The following is a 12,165-nucleotide window of genomic DNA, read 5'->3' on the forward strand; positions in this document are numbered from 1 at the left end:
TGCCTGTCTGTTACTTATGGGTTCAGAGGTGTAATTATTGAGGAAATGACCAAGATATCTTGATGCTGATGGGATAATAACCAGGTCCTTACAGGTAATGACCAGGTCCTCTTGAGTTTCAAGTCTTCCCCTGTCACAATGTGTTGTGCTGAAGTGTTTGGGATAGTGAGGGGTATGACTGTGCATCTGGGTTTTATGGAGGGTTTTTTCATGTTTATGCAGGAGTCAACCCAAAACACAGCAAGAAGACACAGTCAGTTAAAACAAATTCAGATAGGATACATTGTGTCCCTGGTCACTTGCTGAAACTCATCCAAGGCTTTGACAGTGAAAAAACCCCCATATGTGTGCTGAATGTCTACCCCCTTGTGGACAAAAGACATATTGCTCAGTCTTATACAGTATAACAATAACCAGAAGGAATTTTCAGTCTCATGGAGGACAATCTGAAAAAAAAAGGATTTAAAACTAAACCCTAGTTGATGTTGAATAAATATAAACTGGCAAAGATGCAGAGATGCAGTTGGTTTAGCATAGATGTGAATGTCAAAGTATGTGAATCCTCCAATTCCTATTTCTAGCCTCACTATTCTGTGAATACAACTGTCAGGTTAATCTCCATTAACCTGAGACAAACCTGTGGTTTGACTGTTTGTGCCAAGCAACATTGAAAAGCTGTAAAGGCTGCCAACTATAAGCCCTACAGGCCCTACAGTAGGTAGAGCAGCAATGTGCAATGAACCTGCTAACCCTCAGCTGCAGAAAAATCACACTAATATCGCTGTCACCACAATGTGCTAACTTAAGACTGCTATTCCAAGTATAGCAGAAGTGCCTCCACTCTGTCTTTCACATACACACACAGTTTTCTTCATTCACCTCTCACTTCCTTTAGTCTAACTGAGAGTGAGGTTGGCATACAAATCTCCACAGGGAAAATGAGACAGGAAAGGAGATTTCTCTGAAACTGATCCTGAACTCTGATAGGTCTTTCCACACAGACTATGACTGTAGAGAGACATAGGCAATTTAGTACATCCTAAGGTTGTATGTAGGTGTAAAAGAGTTTTGGATGCCTTTGGCTATGTGGTTAAACTCTGATACTGATCTCAGAGCTATTGCTAACACAATGACTAACTACGGGCACAGCCTTGGCACGGCGGTGCCGATTAACCAAAGCATCCTCTTGGCACATTCTCCCTCTGCCAGGATCTATTTTATTTGCTTATTCATTCTTTAAAACAGATGGGAATTTTTTTCTTCCTTTCAACATAGTTAAATGTATTATTGCTACTCATATTTTCTAACAAATATTGCACATGCACACTCAAATGAGTAAGTAAAAATAAGTTGTTGCACACTCAAGCTGCTCCCATTCTAGTTTAACAATTAATGTAGGTAGCAGTTTAAGAGTGTGGCAGATGGAGTGGGGCACACAGTTGATACAAAATAGACTTAACACTCTAACACTGTATTGCATATAAGAACCATCTTGTGTTTCAGCATCTTGCTTTAATCAGAAGCAGACAGATTCTAATCATTGGCTATTAAAACCCTCTCTCTTAGGACGGATATGCAAGTGGTGCCATTCATCAGGCAGACAGGGCATCATACTGTAGTTCTTAGAAAGCTGATGTCTATGTAAAATCCTGTAATTTTTTCTGTATGCAATAGCACAGGCAAATGCAGTCAGACAAAAACTGTCTTTGAATAAGTTTCTTGACAGACAAAAAACAAAACAAAAGAATAAACAAAAAAAAGAGCTATAATAAAACTAAATACCATGTGTGGCCAGGCATTAAGATCAAAGATCATTCCAATGATAATTATTAGCAACTTGAGCCAAATAAAAATGTGGGTGTTGCTACAGTGCAATGCAAAGTAGACATCATGGATAAATCATGAGATTGTTGAGCACTGTTGAGATAAACCACTATTGATGGATAAAACAACATTTGTGTGAGCACTTGAGTGTATGTGAACGCCTGTGTATCTGTATCTGTATAATAATGACACTATGGATACCTGTTATCCAGTGCCAGTGCTGTGATGGGGTTTCCATGGTGCCCAAGGGGAACGGCCCCTACCAGAGCTCACTGCAACTCCGAAAGCAAAGCACATAACTAACAACAAGAATAATTACCATCACCATCCCCAGTTTGCAGCAAATTCGCACAGCAACCACACCAAGCACAGCAAGGGAGACGTGGGATCTGGGGATCTTGGAGCAAATCAAAACCAACACTGTCTTTCCAGGGAAGGTCCCAGGGCCTTTGTTATCTCCCTTCAAACCAGTATGATTCATCAGCTGTGTTATGGATGTTATTGTTGGCTGTGGTAAAGGTTCTTCTCATAACCCAGAAGTACAGCAGAGATAAATGCCTTTTATATCACTGTATCTCCATCCACCTGACATTTACAAGCAGTATTTGTGTTGATCTTTTCATAACAGTTTGAGCAGGTGGAGCACTCTCATTCTCCTTACTGAAGGTGCTTCACATCAGCCATAAAGGGATGAAGCCACTGCTCCAGATCCTACACCCCATCCCCACACCAAATACACACAAAGAATGCCACTAGCTGTCAATCATTTTAACTGACCTGGTCTCTCATATCTCACAAACCCAATCATCAGTGATTGTCAGTTGGCAGGTCCATAAAGCCGGGTGTTTACCCCGTCTAGACAGACTGGGGGCCTGGCAGCCATGGGCATCTGAGTAGTATATTGCACCCAGTTTAACCACAGATGTGAGCTCCACTGTCATTTAACACCATAAATCAGTGCCTTGCACATAAACAGCCTATAAGGGTTGGGGTGTTAAGAAACCAATCTGAAGAGTAATCTGAAAACAATGTTTCAAAGCATAAGAAGCTCAGCAAAGGAACTCCCTTTTGATCAAATGCATTAGTGCACTTGATTCCTGAGGCTAAACTCGAGCTGAAGCTACAGTATACTTTCTGCGGTTCCCATACAATGTGTGTTAGCATGTTAGGTTGTTTTTCCAGCTTCATGAATAAAGTGAGACAAGGCAAAATTGTCTTGGGGCTGAAGGTGAACTGAAACACTGTATTAATCATGTGCTGCTCCACACCAGCAAACCTTGCACTAAGATGAACAGAGCTACATTTTGACACAGTTATCTGGGCAAATAAGAATAGTTGACTTGACTGTGGGTAAATCGCTCTTCTCTCCAAAAAACAAATATTATTTCCCCCCTTTAACTGGCCAAGCACTGACAGAGACATACTGTACTAGGCCTCTCCTCAGTGTTTCCAGCTGAAACCTCACTCAGACCTCAATTTAACATGGCTTGCAGTGATGCCTGGAAAGAATTATGCCACCACACATATTATCATATTAATTACCACAGTGTATTTTCGCTTACCAGGATGAGAAAGAATCACAAAATAAAGAATCACAAAAATGAAAATGCTGTCTAACCAGAGGTATTTGTTTACACAGAAGTTAAGAGGCAAAAAAGTAGAGAAATAGTCTTAAACAGCAAGAGAAGATTTTTCAAAACACCACATTTTGCAACAGAGGCTTTAGAAAAAACAACAACTAATTGAAACATCAAGCTTGAACATGTGTTGGAATATGGATTAACACGCTGAGCATGTTGGTTCAGACTTCTCATACTCAATAATATTTAATAAATGTAGATAAAGGCACTGGGAGAAGGCATACAGGCATCCACCAAACAGTGTGGCTGCTGTTGCTGTGATGATGTGGACTGACTGATAGCGTCCATCCCGTCCACAGCCCCTTGACTGTAACCACTGCCATATCACTGGAAGGAAGTGGACCTGTTATTATTATGACCTCAAAGGCTTTGGGTGGTCCACAGTAAGACACACACACATATGAAGAGAGAGAGACAAGAGACAGCAGGCACACACAAATATAACTATACAAAACACTTTGATACAAGCTCTCTGAACACCTGCCATTACCTATGAGAGCACACACATCACTGCTTGCACTGACCTAGAAGGGCATGCAGTGCATTCACCCACACTTTCATATACAAAATTAATCAGAGGAATGCATTTTCCATGTAACCAATGCAAACAATTTACAATAAAAACACTACACAGGCCAACTTATCCAGTGATGACTCATATTGCCATAAACACTACATACACTTAACGGTATGTCTATAAACACATGCACACACATGGACATGCAGCGATAGCCATCAGTAACAGGCTTCCACAATAGGCTGTCAGTGGAGGATGTGAGCCGAGGCTGGCAGAGATTCATCATGACAAGAGCACAACACAGAACTGTCCAAACAACAACATGTTCAACCTCGCCCAAGATAAACAGGACGGAGCTAATCTCCACACAAAAGACACAAAGCGCAGTACATTAGCACGACAAATCTGAGAAAACACAGAGGTGCTGCTCTTAGCAGGATTTTGCTCAGCCTTCGGTTACTTTTCTCTTTTTTATCTCTAAAATCAGACCCATTAGTAGCTTGGTAAAGTATGCGTGATGGCATTTCAGTGATGCACTCAAAGCTGTTTGGTTTTAGAGTTCACATTGCTCTGTTTACCCAGCAGAGTGAAACATTACTGTATCTAGTTACCAGGAGTGAAACTCTAGACCTGAGAGGACACAGGTCTCACACATGCAGACAGGAAAACACCCACCCCCAGACAGACTGAAAGAGACATGCTCACATTGGCCTTAACAAAGCTTTACAGCTGTCCTGCTCCAATTTTGTCATGCCCACGCACATATGAAACACACACAAACACACATGTGCATAGACAAATAGTGGCAATCAGTGGGTGGATATCAGCCCCCAGACAGGAACTGCTCCCAGCATTTGTAACATAGCTCATAAATCAATGCACACATTGGGGTAATGATCCAGAGAGGTAAAACACTAAAATCGTCTCTAAAATACAGTGCCCCTTTCAAAGCCCATACCGCAGCATTCAAAGCTCTGCCTCCTGACAACACCATTATCACTGCTTTGACAAAACCTCAACACACAGAAGCAATTCACAAATATCCTAGACTGGACAAAGGTTGTAATACTTGCGGTGCTTCAGTGGTAGCTTTGTTGCTCATTGCTGTACATTTGCTATCTATTATTCAAACTTTTAATACTCGAGCTCTGTGCCCAATGGCAAAAAGCCTGTCACTAAGATATCTTATCTAAGCTTTGTACTCATGAGTGTTGAAAGAAACAATTCAAACATTACTAGGTTACGGTAAAAAATAATAGTAACTGGAATACTGTAAAGTTGCCACAATATTGCAGTTCCAATTCAGCTTAATCAAATCTTAATTGCAATCCAAACTATTATTGTTGTTGGCGTTTGAAATATTGTTATTAAAATATCTGGTGAAAATCAGAGAAAAAGGAGTCCAGTTAAGCCTCCTTTTTCTCAGATTTTCAGGAGGAGGATAAACTTATGTTGTTGATGATATGCTAAAGTATAACATATATTTTGCAATGTAAATGACCTGAAAGTATGGTCTAAATTGCCAAATAATGGAAGAGTTAAAATATCCATAGGATTTTTGTTGTCTCAAAACTTAATTTCATTCTGTTCATCAATGCCAATCAACTCTGTTTAGCCTGATACACACTACTGGGGGGACTTTAAGTGCTTTTGCTATTTTGTGCTATTGTTAAGGACATTTCTGCAATGACTAACAGACTTCGAGGAATTCCAAAATGCATCAAAACTCATTTCAGGGAAAAACTTAATTAAAGAATATTTTCTGAGAATATGACTTTACTCTTTATTTCTAAGTAAATCTTAACTAGTGATAATTAGTGAGGAAAATATTTTCTTAAGATGCTTTATTTTCAGCTGGGCACTATTGTTAATACTATGTTCTGCATACTGTGTGAGAGAGACCTTGAGGCCCGAAGGAAGTAGACCCCAAAACTGATCTGAAACCTGGCGTTCATTTTCTGCGGATTTCCTCCATGTTAATTTAATCAATTATGTATTTACCTGCAATCTGCAGGCGATCTGTTCTTTGCAGGAGAAGAAGGGCACATCCTACCTAGTAGCAATTTACAGAGTCAGATTGATTAGCATACAAACGGGCTAATATAAAATCGGATTCAAAGGTGAAGTTCAACAAGGGATCAATTACCCATGACAGCATATCAATGATTGTTTCCAAATACTTGCCAATTAGAGCAATATAGCATCAACATGTGTGTTTTTAAAACATGTATACCAACTAAAAACATATATTACCTGTAAGTAGATCATCATCATTCTATTTATTTCTACAATGTCCCTACATCACCATTACTATTCCACTGCCCCCTAGTGGCTGGGCCTGGCATCACAGACCACCACTGTTTAATGTACTCTACTGCTCTCTTCCAACTGCTCCTTAACTTACCACTTTCTAATGTACTGTGGGGCTGTGCTGACAGTGTGTGAATCTGCCTGCTGTTAAAATCCAACAAGAGCTTCACAAAAATCTCTGTGGCACATTCTGAGCAACATGAATTTGCTAGTGACTTGCACTGAGCCCAATAATCTTTCATTCCTTAACCAAAATTATGACCTTTCAAGAGTAAGAAGAGCAAGATTCACAGCCATATAGGCTTTGGCAGTATTCCTGTGGAATGGTCGTGATTGGTCAAATCTAGCGAGAAAGAAGTCTCTCAGTACATTATGTTCCCGTTCACAGGCTGAAAATTCATCTTTCCAAGAAGACTCACTTCTACCCAATACATCTTAACATCAGGGTTCAAGCACTTTCAAGGTACATAAACCAAAAATTTCCAGACTCTCTTTATCATCACATCTAAATTGTTACTATAAATGCAATTGCGAAAAATAAAGTTTACAGAATTCCTTTATGCCCACAGCAATCAATGTATTGTCACTTTGTTTATTTTACCAGCTGTTCATATTACCTTAAATTGCATGTTTTGATCATGATTATTTAATGCTTTCTAATTTAAGTAAGGAATCAACAGAGGACTTATGTAGCTATGAATGAATGGGGCTACTCTCCGAAGCCATTTTTTATATTTTTCACTAGCTGGCTGTCATTTAAACAACAGCCTGGTTGCTAAAACGATAACATAATCCACCTGTTCTCTCGTCGCTGATGAGCAGGTACAATAGTTAGCTAGTTACCTTCAATGTGCATGCACGTGCAATGTCAAAGGTCTGGTGTGAGATGCCAGGAGAAGGAAACAAGTATGCAGGGATGCCTAGAATACTGACATTAATTAACATAGTAAAAATTAATGTGTTTCTTGCTCTTTACAGGTTATTGCAACTGCTGTTTGGTCAATTAAAAGACAGGGCGTAGATATGATGTTTATAAATTGATTTCACAACCACTAAAAGAGTGTCAGGTAATTTCAATTCAGCTGCTGTCGTTTTCAGTGAGCTTGGCATTTGCCCCATTCTCAAGCGACATAATTAGGCTATTGTTCCGTTCCAGTAACGCAGGTCCATTTTACCTAAGTTAAATGTCTACACCGTTGTCCCATGAGTTAGTCTCATATTCCAAAACAAATCCAAAAGCAAATTGTATAATTCCGTCGTGGTTATGACAGTATTAGCTCTGCTAATATTGTCTTCGCATAAAGAACATGGAACCATCAGGGGCTAACGTTAAGTTGGCACTTTAGCTGAGGAGCTCCATTTATGTTGTAATTGTCGGCAAAATGGTAAAGTTAGTAACATTAAATGAGTAGTCCCAGAGCCCTAACATCAGTAACGTTATACGTGGAATTTTGAATAACAAGTACGCTAGCTAACGTCAGACTCCATGGAAATAACATTAACACCTAATGTTACATCCAAATTGTGATGGCTAGTGTTCACTGGTGACAAGTTTGCATCCCTCAAATATTAAAGGACTTTTGGTTTACATGAGTGATTGTGTAGATGAAACACCATTTTATGTTGAAAATCAAGCATTTTTCAAGCAGTATATTCGAATTCAAGCATATTCCTAACCTTGGGGGGAAAAAAGCAGTTAAAATTAGGCATTTTCCAAACTTTCAAGACTTTGTATGAACCCTGTTTCATCACATTGCATTACAACCCAACATGTATTTCTAACTTTTTAACCTTAAACTAATATTAAACACATTTTGCATTTGAAATGCTTCACATGCATATGTTGAGACATACAGTTTGTGCATTTGTTGATTTAGAGAAACGTTTGAGTCTAGTCTAACGCCCTCCATCACAAATGTATGTTGTGTTTTGAAGTTGGTGGATCTGGATATTCAGAACAGTCAGGAGGAATTTTTTCAAAAATGGGAAACTTGTGTGTCCTTGCATGCAGTAGTAAATATTACACACACACACACACACATATATATACATATACACACACACACATATATATATATACACACATATACATATATATACACACATATACATATATATATACATATACACATATATATATACACATATACACACATATATATACACATATACACACATATATATATATATATACACACATATACATATATATACATATATATATATATATATATATATATATATATATATATATATATATATATATATATAGAGAGAGAGAGAGAGAGAGAGAGAGAGAGAGAGAGAGAGAGAGAGAGCCACATGCTGGCTACTTATCTAAAGCTACAGAGCTTTCAGTAGGAAATCAAGTCAACCAAATGTGATGACAAGATTTGTTGACAGAATCTGCACTTATTAGCTACAAAGCTAGATGGCCTCAAGTCAATGTAACTGTTCTTAGTCGTCCTTTGTGAACATTCTTTAGCCAATTTTAGGTGAATTTCAAGTGGATTGTACTAGCTTGACAATTCAAGGCTTTGAAGACATCTAAAGATAATTTGGGCTGCATGTAGCCAGTCACCAGGCAGTCAACAGAATTTCAGTATCCTGTTAGCTAGCTAGATTATTTTTCTTTAAAAAGGATTTAAAATGATGGAAATACACATTTCATGCACACAGGGGGTGAGAATTTGATACTCATAAGATACATTTTTAAGTACACATCATTTGGTTGCTAGCTGAAGGCTTGTTTAAATTGTATTTATTTGTAAAACTGTTTGACATTCATTGAATTCAGATGGTATTAGTGGAAAAATTCTAAAATTTTCATACTATATAATACATTTGCAAATGTTTTTATTTCAGCATCATGACACACATTTGTTACTTGTACTCTCCATAGAGTGGTTATGTATGCGTGCAGCAGAAACGCACATACATCACATACAGCATTAAGGATACATACTGTAGGTATACATGCAATACAAAATAATAATTGGTCATTACTACATGCTTAAATTAATTCTGCACTTACAGTTTGAGTTTCTGTACGAGTTGTATCTCTTACTGCAGCTGCCCTCTGTTGCTTGGTCACACTCTCCTATCAGGGACAGGAGTAGAAAATTAAAGTTATTTGTTACATACTCCGTGAAATGATTATACACCACTGGCTCACTAAAGCACTCAGTGAGTTTGATATGTAAAAAGAGAGTAGTGCAGCTGGGCAGAGGAAGGATACAGACATACATATGGATGAAAGACAAACACACACAACTGGAGAGCACCAAGGAAATTACCAATAAATAATTGCTTAGAAGATCACAACAAAGCAACTCTGCCAATCCCAATGTCCATTCCCACTCCATGAGAAAACTAACCATGAAACAGTAGGATTGCTTCAGGGCAAGTGCCTCTGGGACACACTTCAAAGTCGAATGAAAATCCTCTGGCAAGATAAACAATGCAACAATACTAATCAATCAGGAAAATGACAACAGAACAGCCCGGCCCATCCATTGCAGCGGTAAGAAACAGTATGCCAAACACTGGGATCACTGTCAAGTCACAAGAAAGGCTCCTGTGTGGACATGCTAGATGCACAGGATCAGCTAATGAAATAAATATGATTTCCATGTTCAACATTAATATAAAAGCAAAAGATTGTAATGTTTTGGAATGATGCATAAAGTGATGGCAACTATGCTGTGTCAATCAAACTCAGGAGCTCAACAAAGTGCGATGGAGCCAATGAAAACACAGTGGGTCAAACTGATGACTCTCACCGTTTACTTTGAATCTGTGCCCGCTCTATCAGTTGGGGGAGGGACATCTGTTCTTAAGAAGTGCTCCAAACACAGTTTTCATTTACTCACGGATTTCACTTCAAGACAATAACATATCCAGTATGACAATAAAAAGCAATATAACAGGGGACTTGCAAGGAAAGGATTGACACAATTATTCTGTGTCTACACAGGAGGCATTTCAGCCGCATTTTTCAGTCATCCGTCTCACGCACATCTGATGGAAATACGCTTCTATTTCATAAATCCAGCTGTCTTTCTCACGTTTTATGTGTGTAATTACAGTGATTGTGTATTGGGCTCTGAGCGCTGGCAAAACGCGGATGACCTACAACTCAATACTGGAGCCGGAGCAGTGAAGCTGCTGCTGCTCTGCTTACGTGCGGCTCACGCTACTCCTCCTGTGTAGACATGGCGCTACTTGTGAGAGCATGCAAGGTCCTTTGAATCAGCCTTGGGTTGATATATGCCGTCCTCCTAGCCTCCAGCAAAAAGTGATGTATTAGTGGAAATGCTGACAAGACTCATATTACAGAACAGCTAGGCACCCCATCTTAATTCCAACTGAACTCAGCCCAGCTGGATAGTGACAATCTGTGATTTATATCTGGTTGAGTTTGACAAAATAGGCATAAACAAGAAGAAAATAAACTCAATTCTTCACTTTTAAAATGGATTTTCAATAGTGAATCTGAATCTCAATCGAATGACAAAGTGGTGTGTCTTGTGGAACTGTAATTAGGGTGCTCTTTTTTCACGAGGGACTTCATTAAACTGGATTCAACACTGGCTAAACATGCAGCATGCTACTAAGCTGCATCTTGTGTGGTCATAAAGCAAATTAAGTTTAAGGTAAAAAGGCAAGGGCAGTACTGGTATGTCAATATAGACCATACCACTAACTGTAAACTGTAAACATATCACTTCTTCCTAAAGAATAGCATCTTGCACTTTTCTGATATGTTGTGATTAGTTTGCTAGGAGAGGGATCCCCTCTGTGGACTAACCAATTTTGAAATATCTGTGCAAAGAAATGAAGGCACTACCCACTTAACATGATGCTCATGTTCACAAGGGGACATCTCAGTTTCTCAAACTCTGACAATCCTGAGGAGAAAGCTACGGGGTAGAATACAACAACCACATATGGAAGACATTGTGGGCAATTACAGTACAGTAGTTGAGACACTTATACAAACTATGCAATATGTACACAGAAAAAGCCACAGCATACATCAAGGTCTAAAAGGGGGGGGGGTATGAATGCTGGCAAATACGAGTTAGGGTAAAGCATACTTCTCTGTGCCAATAGCCAGAACTGATTAGCCTGAGAGACATGTGAGACACATAAAATAGATCACTAACAGGTGGAAATGAGGACACAACAAAGGAAAGCAAACATAAAGGTGGTTTCTGCAGGTTTTCAGCAGTTTACTGATCTTACAGACTTGTTGCTGTGGACTTATTGGCTGATAAGAGTTTCACTGATGAGTCTGTATGTGGTGAATAGAAAGTGTAACAGGTGAATGATTAATTATTTCTAAAGTGTAGTGTGTTTTGTACACACAGTCATTTGTGATCTTTATCTGATTGTCTACAACATGTTTGTGCATTGAAACAAACAGGCAGTGTTTATTTATAACCACTGAGGTCTTGCCATCTAAATATTCATAGAGGCAAATGGGTCCCCCTCCACAAAATGAGAGCTTTCCAGTCAGACCCTCGAGCCACACTGATTGAATCTAAATTCATAATGACAAGACAACTGCACATGCCATAGTACAAACACTATTCTTTATGGACTGCTTTCTGAAAAAGCATTATCTTGTTTCATGCACATGGTTTGAATCAAGGTGGATTGGCTGTGCTCAGTGTGTAGTAGTGGAAAGCTGTTATTTTCAAAGGCCCATGGGCCTCCTTTTTCAGGGTCCATGTATAGAACGATGTAACTTTCCCTAACAAAACATAGGGATGTATCTCTGGAACAAACAGAATAGACAGGGTTCAGCACAAACACCGGCTGCACATGAGGATGCACTGCTGCTTTCTAGCACCGTGCCAGTGCAGAATA

At 39.0% G+C, this 12,165-nt stretch overlaps 1 protein-coding gene across 1 annotated transcript in view; it reads right to left on the reverse strand.

Annotated features, from left to right (window-relative positions):
- LOC122874522 (zinc finger protein 469) overlaps window positions 1-12,165 on the reverse strand; it is a 208,160-nt gene that overhangs the window by 176,033 nt on the left and 19,962 nt on the right. Inside the window, exon 2 of the mRNA XM_044192508.1 lies at window positions 9,326-9,391. The gene's annotated coding sequence lies outside the window, so the exon portion shown is untranslated. The remainder of the gene's footprint in view (window positions 1-9,325; window positions 9,392-12,165) is intronic.

Source organism: Siniperca chuatsi, linkage group LG4 (assembly GCF_020085105.1).
Source record: "Siniperca chuatsi isolate FFG_IHB_CAS linkage group LG4, ASM2008510v1, whole genome shotgun sequence".
NCBI lineage: Eukaryota > Metazoa > Chordata > Actinopteri > Centrarchiformes > Sinipercidae > Siniperca > Siniperca chuatsi.